Here is a 15,945-nt window from a genome sequence, read left to right as displayed (position 1 = left end):
AAAAAAAAAAAAAAAAAAAAAAAAAAAAACAACTAAGCATTTGGTAACTACTCTTTACAATAAATTTAATGCCACCTCCATATAAACTGAAAATTGGGCATCCAGAATTTCTTTTGCCTCCACATAAAACTGAGCTGACATTATTTTTTCATATACAATGGATATGAAAAAAATATCAGTACAGTTTATCTTGAACTGTAACCTCATGTGTTTCATAAGATATGTACACTGTACATTATAACCTACCACAATGAAAAGTACTTTCAATATTCTGAACTTAAAAGACACAGTACACCAAAAGTGTCCCTGGGTTTGATTAAAAACTACTAAAACACCATCATTCTGAATTGAGAGGTATTCTGTAGAAACAATTTGAATTTTCCACATCATGGAGATTTAAATTCTATGCCTCTGAGTGCTTTTGGCACTTTTGGTTTTGGCAATTCTAGTTTCTACCTCCAATCTTGTTGTGTTTAGATTTAATTCACCCTTTATTAGCCACTCTTAAGGACATTTTCAATAGAAGAGGTTTAAGTTTATCAGACTTAAAATATACAGACAAACATAAGAACTGTACAAGAGTACAAAACTACACCCATTACTGGGCACACAATTTCTTGTATTTCACCCTTTGGTCTTCCTCATGGTTCTCTCCCTCCCTAAAGGTGCAAAGAAGCAAATATTGCTGACTCACCAATTACTCATATACCCAACCAGTCTGTACTCCAAATGACCCATTAAAGGCCAACACTAATTTGCATTCTGGCATGATAGCAATAACTAGGAAAGTAGGGGTGTCAACCACTAAGGTAACAGGACTTAGTGATTATGCCATTCAGTTCTGACTGAGAATGAAACCAAGTACTCACATAAGTAGAAATGTTCATGAAATACATTGACACAAAATTTAATTATACACTATCTTTTAAATGTTTTTACTTCCTAAAAGCATTTTTAAAAATGTTCTTACCTTTCTGAATATTTAGAAGCAAACATTTCCAACAGCACTTTAAGTCTACTCTCAAAAGTTTTTGTTCACAAAGTCACAACTAAGTGGTTAAAGCAATGGACTACACCCCATACAAGTGTCCTCTGGAGAGGAAATCTCCTGATCGTTAGGAAGAAGTACCAGTGTTCTCCAACTTGACCAAAAATTTCTCTTTTTGCAGACCCTAGTTAAAAAGTTAAAAAGTAACTGGGAGTACTTTTAGAGGTTACTGTTAGTTACTAAAGTAGAGAAATACAATTCAAGTGAAAATGTCTAGCAGGATATAAATCTCAACAATGAAACATAAATATATATTGTAATCAACCAAGAGAAAGAAAAGCTCAAGGAAGTCTAAGTCTTCATAGACTAACAGCACCCACACCCATACCCCAGCGACAGGGTCTCATATACAGCCCAGGCCTTGAACTCTTCTTGCTCAGTTTGCCTCTACCTCCCAAGTGTGGTCATCACACCCAAGGTATTTTTTAAAATCAATATTGAAACTGTTCACCAAGAGTAACAATCATTGAAGCCACCTGTAACTTTACATCAAGTTGGCCAACACACAATAGAAATACAAAGCTTTCCGAAACGTGAAAACAAAATGTTCCCACTTTTCAGAGATATTACTAAAAAAAGAATGTTAGTTAGCCTTGAAAAAATCTGAACTAACAATATACTCTTAAACAACTGACAAATGCTAGCAGAGTTAAGGCATATTTTTAAACTATTTTTTAAGCCTGCATGATTTTGCACAACACGAACTAAAGGAATCTAAGCAAGTTACCTTCCATGTAGACTGGAACTGGGCCTTTTCAACTATGACCAGAGGAAGTAAAAGGAATCTGCATCTTGCCCCTAAGTAAAATCCATGTCTGTAAGCTTATTTCTGCTTCTCCCATATCATTTTCCATAAAGCAGAACAGGTATTTTCTTAAATGTTTTAATTTTACTATCTTTACTTATGTATGTATATGGGCTCATGCCATAGCATCCATGTAGCAGTCAGAGTACAACTTTCAGGAACTGGTTCTCCCTTTCATCCATGTGGGATCTGGGGGTCAATTCAAGTTTGTCAGGTTTGGTGGAAGCACCTTTAAGGTGCTCAGGTTACCTCACCAGCTCCAAACAATTATTTTTAAAAGCCATTTCTGACCATGTAATTCACTACTTAAAAACACTCCAAGAGTTTCCTGATGTTCTCAGGATAAACAACAAAATCCACAACCTACACAGGGACATCCAAGGCCCTGTAAGACCAGTCGCCACCTACTTCTTCCGGCTTTTTCACCTCATTAAGCCATTTCTACATTAATTTGTCACAAGTTCTTTGTTCCTGCCCTCCTCAAAATCACTACAACTTCATTCTGAGAATGCGGCTCTCATCTCCTTTCTTTTCTCAGTACTTCCCTCCAGGCCCACAACTCTAACCTCTTGGACACCATACTTTTACCCTGGTTTAGGTGGCTGCACTCCTGCTTTAGTGGACACCGGGTGCACTCAAATGAAGACGAGCTTTTTGCTTTATTCACCATCACAGGCTGGGGTTTATTAAATTCCTCACGGAACAACTCTAGAGCACTTGCCTGGGACAAATAGGGCTTACTTCCCAGCACCACACCCCAAAACACACACACACACACACACACACACAAAAATCATTTATAGCACTTTATATATCTAATACAGTTCTGGGATCTGGATTCATACCAATGAGTAAAAGAAAAAGAAAAATCCCTTGTATATATCATGGAGTTTATATGAGTATAGAAAACCGACCACAGATAAATACTGTATATGGCATGTTATAGTGCTGTAAATAACATGAAGGAAAAATACAGGAAGGAAAGGAAATAAGAGACTGACATGACAGAATACAGATCACAGCTGTAACTATCAAGGAGCCAAGTAGCTGTCACCAGCATCTGAATGCCAGTGTACATGACATTAATATTACATTAAAAGTATGCTAGAAACACTATAACTGCCTTGGGTTTTGTTAAAATAATTTAATTTTAAGGCAAAAGACAGAAAGAAAAATGAAAACCTACCTAAAGCGATTATGTTTAAAGACTGAAGGCAGTGAAATCTGTGGTCCCATAGTTAAGTTACTGTACCTAAACCATTTTATCCATTAAATACAGCCATGAAAGATTAGATAAAACTTTGTAAAAGTAACTTTATAAACTAGAAGAAATTTGACAATGTATCCTTTTCAGGTGTCCATTTTTGTTAACAGACATAGGGTCAGTAATTTATACACCTGGGAGATGTCCCTAGTCATGTTTCCATCCCTCATCACACCAGAGCTGCAAGTGGGAAAAACAAGTCAGAAGCATAAAAGAGACCTTCCCTATAAGAATGTCCCTGAGTTGTGTAGTCAATAATATGCAACAAATAAGATGCACCCAGTCTAATCTCAGAAACTGACAATGATTCCTCAAGAGCCATCTTCAGGGATTATTCAGTGTATTAAGAAACTAAGCAAAACTTAAAAACAAAAAAATACATTTTGAGGAGTGGGGTGGGGCATCCAATTTCAAGCAAGAAACTACCAAGAGCCAAGACAGCAACACCATGGAGGAATAGAGAAACAGAGGAGAGGAAGGCCTAGAAGGTGGAGCAGAAAATGAAGAAACAAACAGTAGGTTACAGTGGGCACATCATGGATCTTAGAGCAGTCTTGGTAAGTTTCTAGGAAGGTTCAAGCAACCAGGATGTGACTGAAAGAAGTATCTGGATGTAGATGGCAAAAACGGTTTGTGTAAACACAGGACTATTTTATTTTGATCAAGCAAATAAGAACCACCCTGAATAACAAGTTTTAATGAAAACATAGCATGCAAACTTCAAAAGGATATTTTCAGTGACAACTGAGTCTTGTATCAGTGAATATTAAGTACCTCTAAAAAATAATGAAGCAGTATGTTTTCCACTTGTGCTAGGTACGAAATATTTTCAAATGCCTAGGCCTCGCTAGCTAGCTAGGGTTGTAGTATAGCGAGGGAGAAAAAGATCCCCAAATCAGCAGCATCACTCCAACACAAATGCTTCATGATTAAAATAGGGGTCATGACAGCTCCCACAAAAAAGGTGCAAAGACAGACTTTATAAAGGCACAGAGACAAGAGGTGTGGGGGAGGAGAGCAAGGAACGGAAATGAAGGAAGCACAGCTAATAATTTCCCCCAGTCCAAGGAAGACACATGGGAAAATAAAGCAGCTTGTAAGGCACAATACTAAGGGAAAATATTCCAAGTCAGAATTTATCTTCCTTCTCTTCTGGTTTTGTTTTCACATTTATATATCTATTATATGTGCAGAGGTCAGAAGATAACACGCAGAAATCAGTATTCGCCTACCATATGGGTTCTAGGGATTGAACGCAGGTAGGCAGGCCTGAGAGCAAGAGTCCTTAGTGGCTGAACAAAAGGCCTGTTCCTTTTCTTAAGGGAATCTAGAGGCTTCTATTCCAATTCCATGCCCTAATAAGAAAATCCATTTCTAATTAAGGTAACTGCAGAGAACATCAGCTCCAAAACATCAACAAGTCTAACAACTGAGAGCAACTAGCTGGCCTAGTGGTCCATGTAATCCCAGCTACTGTCAGGCTGAGATGGGTGGAGAGCAAGTTAAAGGCCTGTGGGCAACTTAGTGAGATTTTTGCCTTAAGTAAAATAATAATAATAATAATAATAATAATAATAATAATAATAATAATATCTTTAAAGAGGGCTGGGAGTATAGATCTTGCCTAGCATAACCAAGTAAATCAGCTCAAACCATTTAAACTAAACTGAGGTCTCATGAATTTAACCCTCAAATAGTAATGGGCTCACTTACTGTGTACTCTAAAATTAACTCTCACAGAAAAACAAGAACAAGTCACAACAAAACAAGATTTCCTCAGATGAAATAATATAAGCAAATTGCAATAGTAATCCTTTTTAACAGGCTCAACATCTGCATTTTCTTCCATTAGAAAAAGGTTAAAATGGTTCAATGGTGGAAACTACAAAAAGATACAATTTTTCTGCTTCTACTAATCTGAAAGTAAGGAAGGAATATACTTTAAACCTCAGAGTATCCACAGAGCACTGCATGTTAGCTAAGTACTGTAAACTCCGCCTTTAACTCTGTAAGAGCAACCTGGCTTCACAGGAACTAACCTTAACCTATGCAGCAGACCATCAAAGACCATCACTTCTGACTAGAAGCAGAGATCCAGACTCTCTCCTAGTTCACATTTCCGCAGAAGTATGAATGCCCCATGACACAAAAACAACAGTTTGAGGAGTCTCTCAGCCCTTTCTTGGCTGCTAACATCAGTCACATTTAAAAGGTTTGTAAATCTTGAAAATCTGAGCAACTGCTGCTTCTGAAGGCACTGTTTACTGTAATTACCACTAAGCTGATATACAAACTTTCACTTAACATTTCAGAATTTCGTTTCATATAACTTTGTAAAGACTTCTTCATGAAAACAGGTGATTAAGTGAAATATTTGCTTCCACAGAGTTTATATACATCTTTGTCAAACTTTGTACATACTTAGGTAAGTCACATAAATTTAATTCTTCAAATCTCAGGATTTTTTTTTCTTTCTACAAAATGGGCAAGCTCCCAGAACATTACTACAAAATTGCTGGTACTTCATTTCAGCCACTCTTCTACAGAATGTGGTAAAATGAATGCTAGCAAACTTCTACATTCTACACCCATTATAATCATCTATTTTCTCTCTGGAGCCTATTCACATATAGCTCTCTTCTCCAAACTTATATGCTGCCTCAGGACAACCTGTCTCTATGCCACAGACATGTGATCAAGACATGTGTAATAAATTAAAACAGACAGCTATAAGGTAGAATATCAAAATTAGGAATTCAGTAACAATACAAATAGCAAAAAGCAAACATCTGCATGCTTCATGCTTACATCAGTCTTAGACTTTTCAGAATTTTAGTCACCAAGAAAATAACTTTTTTGTTTGTTTTTGTTTTTTCAAGACAGGTTTCTCTGTGTGGCCCTGACATTCACTCTGTAGACCAGGCTGGCCTCAGATGGGCCTGCCTTTGCCTCTCTAGTGCTGGGATAGAAGCCGAGCTCAGGATATCTTCTAATGACTCAGAAGCCATGCCATTTTTATCCATATAAATAAGTCAACTAAAGTCACATTAGTATTCCAAAATATGAGATGAAATATATTTCTAACTAATGAAAGTTTTAAGGGAAAATGTACTAACTAAAAAATAAACTTTCAGAGAGCATTCTACTTTAGCAACTCCCAACACATCTCCATAAACTATTTTTCTTGTACAGCTTGATTACAAAACTGGCTTTTGGTATATTAAGCACGAAGGAAAAGCCTCAACCATTTCAACTTCTGTAAATTAACTCTGACTGTAAATAAAGAGAGCCAACCAAGTTAGGGGAGTATAGAAATTGCACAGAATATACTAAAAGACTACCAAAAACAAAAACAAAAACCAGCCCTCTTTTCTCCTCTTCTGGTCTTGCAAACACCAACTCAAAACAAACTGCAAGTGCATTTTAAATATTCAACTCAATTTGAAAAGGGGGGTAACTAAATATCCTAAAAGAAACACTTGTAGTTGCTACTACCTCTATTTAAAACTCCCTTGTGTGCTACAAACTAATTCCACTGCAGCCGTGGGAAGCCCTCTGGTTTGTTCAGTTATGAAAGCTTCAAAGTTTCAGTTTATGTTTACGACAAAGTATTCCACCGCCAGTGAGAAGGTCTCGAATGGAAGGCAGATTGAGATCATTTTTCTCCGGGTGGTTTTCTCACATTTTGAGTCAGTCCAAACTCAAAAAAAAAAAAAAAAATGAGGGGGTTAACAAAATTACATTCACTGAAAAGTCACAAGATGCAATGACCTCAACTCTGAAACAAACTTAATGTTCTACTGAACACCACAGAGAAGCAGGCGGCTAAGAGGTTCCTGGACGGTTACCATGAGTCGTCACCTTTGATTTTTATTTCTTAACTATTTCAAAGTCGGACCCGCTCAAGTCTATCAAGTGGAAGGGGAAAAGGGAGCAGCATTCCAAACACACACTCGAGCAACAGGATCCTAACTTCCTGGTTCTAAAGGAATGCGATTCCCTAATGAGCCATCTCTCCCCGCAACAGCGAGCGCGGCTGTCTGGCCGGTCTCCGGCTGGACCGAGGGGAGCGAGGCCCCGGCGCCGCACTGCGGGTCCCCGGCGCCCGCCCGCTCGCCCGCCTGCCCTCGGGGCGATGGTGGCCGGCGACCCCTGCCCATTCTCCTCCGGCTGCATAGGCAAACCCCCAAGGACCTCGGAGACGCGGCCTCCGGGACGACTCGACACGCGTCTCACTTCGCTCCATTCCTCTCCGGCCAAGGCCGTTGTCACAGGTCCTCCCAGGTCCAGCCTAACCCGGGCTACCCGGGGCCACAGTCCGGCCTGCCCTGCCGCCCCCTCCACGGCGCTGCCCCTCGTTCTGTCCTCCCCGGCGCCGCTCCCAGCCGGGCCCCGGCGCTGGGCCGTCCCTTCCCCGCCCGGGCCCAGCCCTGCCCGCCACTGGCCCAGTCCCTCCGGGAAGATGGCGGCCCGGTGACAGGCTGGAGGAGGCGCGGGTCCGAGCATGGGACGCGGAGGGAGGCCGCCCCGTCGGTGACCGAGGACGGCCCGCTCACCTGTCAGCCGCCCGCCCCGCCCGACCGGCCGCCCGCGGGCTCGTCGCCGCAGCCCCGGTGCCCGGCGACCGCGCAAAACACGCGGGGACGGCCGAGGAGGGAGACGGCAAGAAAAGGCGGCACGGCCGGGCCGGGCCGGAGACAGCAAAGAAGAGCGGGCGCGGGCTTGGCGGCGACGGCAGCGGATCCTTCCTTTTTCGGGCCCGAAAATGTCTCAACCTCGAGACTCCAGATCCCCAACGCTCCTTCCCGTTCGCATGAGAACACACAGATCCCACTTCCGGGGCCCTGCGGAAGTCCCACCCCCGCGCGGCCCCGCGCCCTACCCCGGCGCCCTCACCCACCCGGCCCGCCGACTGGCGTTTGGCGCCCAGGAGAGCCTAGCGTCACGGCGGCGCTGCGTAGTGATAGGCTAAGAGGGGACGCGAGTCCTCCCTTCTACTTCCCCCGGCCTCCCCGCGCGCACCCATCTCGCGGCATCTGTGATTGGCGCGTGCGCGCACGACGCCGCCCTGCCCCGCCCCGCCCCGCCCCGCCCTGAGCTGCTGCGCGCGCCGCACACCCCGTCTCTCCCCGCCCATCCTACAAGCCCCGCCCTGGAGCAGTCAGAGCGCCAGTTGTAGTAGGCAGCTTAGCGTCTTCTAAGCGAGGGCTTGAGTGTGGGGCGTCCCAGGCTCGTGGCGTCCGAAAGCGCCACCCTCGCTCAGGACCCGCTGTCCCCAGGACCTGGACCCCTGTCCCGCATTCCTCTACAGCTTCCCCGACTTCAGTATGGGACAGGAATGATTTGAATAAGCAAAGAACGTGCTCTTGTCGCTTTCCCAGGGAACTGAAAATAGTAATCCCTTGCCTTTATCAATTTTCTTTTTTTTAAAAAAAGAAAAAAAGTATGTTGCATTTACTTTACTTAAAACTTGCTGCCTACTTATCTGCGTTTATGCGCCGGTTGCTTACAGTCTATAATTCATTATTCGAAGATGTACGAATATTTCCCGAATGAAAACTCTCTTTGAACTATATCCACGGCTACTGTACATCCGTTCTGCTCTTTGGTTTCTAGGAACATTTTTCAAATGCTGAAGAGTGCATTTTGGAAGAAGGCATCTTGGACTCTCGTGGATTGGGTCTTTTTGTGGGAGTTTGTTCTCTTCCTCCCTCTGGGTCTTGAGGCTCAAACTCTGGTGTTTACACTTCAGAGCAAGGGCCTTACCAAGTGAGCCATCTCACCCACCCTCTGTGTGATACGTTGTTGCTCTTTACTAGGCTTAAGACTGTTTCCTAGTTCATTATTGTCACAGACATATTTCTTCTTCAAAGCCCAGTTCTCACTATTTTAACACAGGCTGGCTCACATTGATTCTTTGGCCTCCCACCTCCCGAATTGGAAGTACTGTCTGGAACTATGTGCTCTACTCATAGATGTGTTTCTAAAGATAATAAATTCTAAGTAAAGATTGCCTCTTGGACTGGAAAGCACCTACCATGTAAGTACCATTAAAACCTTTCCCTTCCCTGGTAGTTCTGCCTGCTGTTAATACCTCAGAGTATTTGTTATCAGAACAATGCAACTGGTACACCTAATCCAGAGTACTAACAGGTATTTCCTTCAAATTTATCTTCTCCATCTTGTCAACAAAGCTTCTCAAGGCTCCTTGTTATCTTTCCTACAGGATAACATTAAGTACTATTTCATAAAAAGTTCTTTCACAAACTAGTGAGCAGTCTATTTCAGCCCTGTCCCTTACCTTTCCTACCCTGTAGATTAAGACACCCTAACTTTCTAATTATATTAGTGTACTAAGCATTCTTAAGACATTAGGTGAGATACTCAATCTATGCCAGAATAAAGTACAGCCTGTACACTCTATACAACACAATTTTTACTGAAAGCCAAGCCAGTGTTTAATATGTGGTTTTTCCTATAAATCCCCTGGGATGTGGCTCAGTGATAGGGTACCTGCCTGACATATGGAAGGCCCTGGCTTCTGTTCCCTAACATGAAGAGAGAACGGGAGAAGGGGAGGAGAGGAGAGGGAGATAGAGAGGGAGAGAAGATGAGAATCTTGGATTCAGAGCATCTTAGGTCCTAAACGCTCTGATTCTGCCCCCTTTATATGCCTATCCTCTACTTCTGATCAACTCTTGCTTATTTTTCCCCCTTTCCTAAGGTCCTATCTCCCTTCTAGGTCCTCACTGTACTTTGTCTATCTAGTAAAGATTCAGCAATCAGAGCCAGGTGCAGTGGCTCTCACCTACTGCTTGAGCAGCTCAAGGAGGTGAACCAGGAGGATCACTGAGATCCAAGCATGCCTGGGGAGCTTCACTGTGAAACACTGTTTCAAAAAATAACTGACATGAGATCCATCCCATCACTATTATCCCCTTTTTAAACTTTTAAACGTTCACTTTGTTTTCTTTTCCTGTATGTCTATATGTATCCAAAAATAATAGAGATAGCCAGGCAGTGTTGGCCCACGCCTTTAATCCCAGCACTTGGGAGGCAGAGGCAGGCAGATTTCTGAGTTCGAGTCCAGCCTGGTCTACAGAGTGAGTTCCAGGACAGCCAGGGCTATACAGGGAAACCCTGTCTCAAAAAAAAAAAAAAAAAAAAAAAAAAAAAAGTCAAAAATAATAGAGATGATGAGAGAAAGAGGAACTCTCTTCTTTACACACACACACACACACACACACACACCCACACACACACTTTTTAGTTAGAGGGAATTGATTCTCATGTGGGAATTAATTCGTTCCTTTCATCGTATTGGGTCCCAAGGATTTGGCTGAGATCATCAGAGGCAGCAGCAGGTGCCTTTGCCAGCAGACTATCTCAGTGTAATTTGCAACTAGCACCACAATGCCCACCCCCTTCCCCCAGTTAAATGGTAAGTACTGACCAAGGAACTGATAAGTGCTTTTGCCGGCTAATACACAGTTAGTGTTGTTCATCCATGAATGGATCTTTCGCTGGAGCACAGGAAACTTGCCAATGACCACATTCTCAAAAAACAAACAAAAACAGTTGCTCCTGGGGCCTGGAGATCACTTCCCCAAAATTCTGGAGATACCAGAATTTCAGCTAGCTTAATCTTGTGCAGGGCTTATGCAGATGACCACAGCTACTGTAAGCTCGTAAGTGTGCGTAGCCATGTCATGTACAAAAAAACAATATTTCATAGTGCTCTTCCCATCCTCTGGCTCTTACTTTCCGCCTCCTCTCCTGCAATGCTCCCCTAAATATCCCATTTAGGACACCTAAGTTCTCTGTCTCTTATCCTTAGTACTTAAGCAGCTATGCATACATCTGTCCATTGACTGCAACCCACTGCGAAAAAGGAGCTTCTCTGACTAAGGTTGAGAGCAGCCCAGGTCTATGAGTATAAACAAACATTTAGAACTTATTTAGACAGCATAACCATTTAGCAAAATAATAAGAGCAGATTCTAGCCCACAGCCTATGATCTCCCCAGCCATGGGAGGTTCACTAGCTTTTTACTAGAGGCATGATATTCTCTCCACAGGAATAGGACTCAAATCCAATCAGAAAGCTGTTAGTTCTCTCCTAACAGCATGCCACTATTATACCAGTGGGCTTATCTTGCTCAGTAGATCAGTATTGTAGTATGCAATGTCTGATGCTAGGTAAGACCCTTGATGCCTTTCCTCCTCCAGCAGCCTACGTAGCACCTTAGCCAACAAAGAGGACATTTTCAAATTGGATTAGCATTGGTTTCTCTATGTCCTGCAGCCAAAGTGTGTGGCGTCCTCAGCAATAGGATCTTACCTTGTAGTTATGTTAAGTGACCAAGGGCAATGACAGTCACCTACGTTCCTTTGGAGACCTCTGGGGCCTCCCTAACCAATAACTCGTAAGGAAGCCTTGGCAGTGAAGTTCTCCTTTTCTAACCCATGTCTTCTAGAAGTAATACTGTCCACCCACGCAGAGAAGTTCTACTCAAACTCTCTCTTTTTTTAAGGTGTATTTTGAAATTATCTTGCTAAATAGTGAGTTTTCATAAGGCTTTCAATTTCTAATCTAGGCATGGTAGTCCATTCCGTAGTCACAACACTCAAAGGATTGAAGGAAGAGGGTTCCAAGTTTGAGGCTATTCCAGATTTTGCTGTTGGTCAAGGATATCAAAGATACCCTGGACTACACAGTGAGGATCTATCTCAAAACACAACATAAATTCTAATTATTTCCAGCTTCTGGTTGCCCATCAATTAAACAAATATTTTCTAAGAACTTCCTTTGTGTTGAGAGACTCGGTTGAGTTCTGGGACCAGGAGAAGAATTCTGAAGAGAAAGTAACAAAGAAGTAGGAAAAGAGAATATGGGAGTTTGGAGAAGAGGATCCCAGCCAACTCGGGAAGGAGACAGGAGTGCTAGGTAACCCAGTGTTAGGGAACAAAGGGCGAAGGGGCTGCTCACAAGCCTTCCTCAGAGAATGAGCACCAGTTGGGAAGCTAGAGACAAGCTAGTCCTGTTCGGTGAGTCAAGATTTTATTATGAGGCAAGGAGGAACCCTTAAGAAGCTTTTCTCAGACTTGCTACAGAGTTTTTCCTACCATAAAAGGGACCAGAATAGAAACACACTAAAGAACTGGCTAAGTCAAATTAGGCGGAAGTATCAAAATGAATGACAGTCACATTTTAGAATATGTTGAATTTTTTTTGAATGCATGAATTCACACAGTTACTAAGGTGTGTGTGTGTGTGTGTGTGTGTGTGTGTGTGTGTGTGTGGTTTGTTTAAAAATAGTAGAGGTTATGAGAGAAACGGGAAAGCTCTTCTTTATAGTCACTACTAGCTAATAAATGAAGAATAAATTGTTTTTTAAAAATCAGCCATGCTGCCACTATCATAGAATTTACAACAGCCATGAATGCTAAGGTGAATGAAAGTTTATTGAGGCAGAGGTTATATATGACACTTCAGTTCTTAGTAATTTAAAGGAAAAGGGCATTTTGCAGTTGACAAATGTGTGTACTCCTTCTGAGTCAAGTGAACCAAGTCAGCAATAATGGCTTCCTGACTGACATGTGCTCCCATGAGACTAATTCAGTCATGTGGGATTCATGCCCAAAACACATTGAGCAAGATGATGTGTTGAACATTACTCCAGCTGCATGTGACTGACACACAGGGGACCATACATCTCTTCTCCCTGCTTTTTTGCATGTTTTAATTTCTTTGTGATAATTGAAATATGAGAATGCTACAGAGGATTTTAATTTCCTATATGTATTCCATGAAGATGTGATATTCATATCACAGTCAAAGAAATGAAGGCGTCCTTCCTAGGATACCCCACACGCCCTAGATGAAGGAACAAAGGGGCCCAGGCAAAGCCTCTGCATCTTGCGTCTTTAGACAAGAAGAGACATACAGTGGAGCTTAATGGAAAAGCACAGAACCAGGAAGAACAGAGTCCAGGCATTGGCCGTAGGGCGACCTGGGAGGAAGCAGCAACAAACAAAAGAACCTATGGATGAAGGCCTGCAGTGGGAACTCAAGATTTGCATAGTCCTAGAATCCTGGAATAAGGGACCATATCTAAAGAGTCTCTCTCTCTCTCTCTCTCTCTCTCTCTCTCTCTCTCTCTCTCTCTCTCTCTCTCTCTCTCTCTGTGTGTGTGTCTATGTATGAGCATGTACAGGTACATACACATGTACATGTGCAGGCCAGCAGGGTCCTGTTCTGTCACTCTCGCTGAGCATGGAGCTGGCCTGGCAGTCCTCAAGCCCCAGGAATTCTGCTGTCTCTGCCTCCCACAGCAGGCCAGCACATTTGTGCCTGCAGTCTTACTCAGCTTTTATGTGCGTTCTGGAACTTCAAATTCCGGTCCTTTTATCAAGTGCTTTCTTATCAAGCACTCTTACCCACTGAACCATCTTCGAAGCTCCTCTAAGAAGGTAAGAAACCTTTCTGGGTCGTGTGCTTTGCAATACCTGGAGGATGGTATATTTACAGAAAGCCCACAGGAAATTCCTAAGCTGCTCTATCAAGATTTCAGAGGTTGGGTCTGTGACTTCTTTGAATGTGACACTGTTTTCTCTTATGCTGGTTGGGACTGCAGCTTGAATCTGTGGTACTTGTGCACTCCCCAGGGACTATCTGACCTGCTTACTTTCAGTAATTTTTAGTCACTTTTAAATAATCATAGCCAAAATCACTGACAGAGGTCCTGAAGAGAGCAGAATGTTATTCTGGCTTGTGGTTTTAGTTTATATTACTCCATCGTGTTAATGGCATGGTGGGACAACATGTCAGTGGGTATTGGGGATAGAGACTGTTCACAGGAGCAGAGAGGTAGACACAGAACCAGGATATAGCCTTCAAAATCCCTCCCCTTTGTGGCCTACTTCCTCCAACTAATTCCTACATCCTTAAAGCCCTACCTACTTCCAAACAGTACCACGAGCTGGGAAACTGAAAATATGAGCCCAGAATGGCATTGCAGATTCAAACACCAAAACCTACATAGTGCCTGCCTATGTCCACGCGTGAAACAGTTACTAGGCCCAAGGAAAGACTTATGTGCATCTTGATTGCATGCCTTATTGAGGCCCTCACAAAGAAAAAGAATAAGTTGGTAAGTGTAATGACTTTTCCTGGCTGTCAACTTGACTATATCTGAAATGTACTAAAATCCAGAATTGGGGGGCTCACCTGTGATCCAGATCTTGAGGCTGGGAGATACAAGTTTCTAACCTGGATCTTGGCACAGAGATCTTGAGGCACAGTGGCTATGAATCCCAGGAGACTAAGACAAGATCTCTGAGTTCAAAGTCAGCCTGAGACAAAACAAGTCCCAGATCCAGGTGTGGTAGAACACAGTTTCTGCTTAAATCTGGGCCACACCTTCTGCTGGAGACCTACCTAAGGACACTGGAAGAAGGAAGATTCACTCTTCTTCACCTGCTTGCATTTACCTGCCAGCACATCTGTTGGGATCTATTTCTACAGAATACCAGCAACTAGCCTGTGGGACTGAGTGACTACTAGATCCTTGGACTTCCCATTCAGAGCTGACCATTGTTGGGGAGTTGGACTACAGACTGTAAGTCATCATAACAAATTCCCTTACTATATAGAGGCTATCCATAGGTTCTGTGACTCTAAAGAACTCTGGCTAATATAGTAAGAGTCAAGAGAATCCTAGTTTGGGATTTGATACTTCAGACAGAGAACCTGACTTTGCATGTCTGTTAACTACTTTTTTGTTATTGCTTTTTGTTTGGTTGGCTTCTTTGTCTGAGATAAAGCATTATAACCAAAAGCATTGTATGGAAGAAAGGATTTACTTGTTTATTTTGGTTTACTGTCCGAGAGAAAGAGTCCATAATGGCAGGAAGCCATGGCAGCTGGCATGTGAAACAGAAAGCTAAGAGATCACATTCTCAAACATAAGTACAAAGCACAGAGAGCAGACTGGAAACAGAACGGGGTTATAAACTCTCAAACTCTGTCCCAATGAAGTACTTCCTCCAGCAAGGCTATACCTCCTAAAGGTTCCAAGCCTCCCCCCAAACACCACCTGGGGACCAAGTGTTAAAATGCATGAATCCATGTGTCTTAGTTATGGTTTTAGTGGTGTGAGCAGACGCCATGATCGAGGCAACTCTTATAAAGGACATTTAATTGGGGCTGGCTTACAGGTTCAGTCCATTATCATCAAGGTGGAAACATGGCAGCATCCAGGCAGGCATGGTGCAGGCAGAGCTGAGAGTTCTATATCTTCATCTGAAGGCTGCTAGCAGAATACTGACTTCCAAGCAGCTAGGATGAGGGTCTAAAGCTTATGCCCACAGGACACATACTCCAACAAGGCCAAACCTCCTGTTAGTGCCACTCCCTGGGCTAAGCATATACAAACTATCACACCATAGGAAACTTTTTTTTTTCATTTAAACCTACACATCAGATATATGTAAGTTTATTCCCTTGGGAAAGCTTTAAACTCCTGGAGATCTGACAAAGTAGTCACATTTTTTTGTTTTTAATTCAGCACCATCCCACTGAACCAGAATTTGTCCCAGAGCCTCTGTAGAAGCAAGAAATGGTGCCAGGTTCCTCCCATCCACCACCTCTGGATCTGCATTCTGGTGAGAAATGCAATCACCTCTGAGAAGTATGATATCCCAGCAAACCATCCTAAGAAATAACTGTTGCTTTAGAAAATGGACACGGGTACATCCCATCCACAGACAGGACGGCTCCTTTCATGGGTACATCCCGTCCACAGACAGGACGGCTCCTTTCATGGGT

The 15,945-nt window shown here is 42.7% G+C and overlaps 1 protein-coding gene across 7 annotated transcripts in view; it reads right to left on the bottom strand.

Annotated features, from left to right (window-relative positions):
* Positions 1 to 7,800, bottom strand: part of Larp4b (La ribonucleoprotein 4B) — an 83,111-nt gene extending 75,311 nt beyond the window's left edge. For all 7 annotated transcript variants that reach the window (XM_031359419.1, XM_031359420.1, XM_031359423.1 and 4 more), the window contains exon 1: positions 7,674 to 7,800. The gene's annotated coding sequence lies outside the window, so the exon portion shown is untranslated. The remainder of the gene's footprint in view (positions 1 to 7,673) is intronic.
* Positions 7,801 to 15,945: the final 8,145 nt, after the last annotated feature.

Source organism: Mastomys coucha, unplaced genomic scaffold, assembly GCF_008632895.1.
Source record: "Mastomys coucha isolate ucsf_1 unplaced genomic scaffold, UCSF_Mcou_1 pScaffold7, whole genome shotgun sequence".
In the NCBI taxonomy this organism is placed as follows: domain Eukaryota; kingdom Metazoa; phylum Chordata; class Mammalia; order Rodentia; family Muridae; genus Mastomys; species Mastomys coucha.
This window is presented reverse-complemented; position numbering and strand designations above follow the sequence as displayed.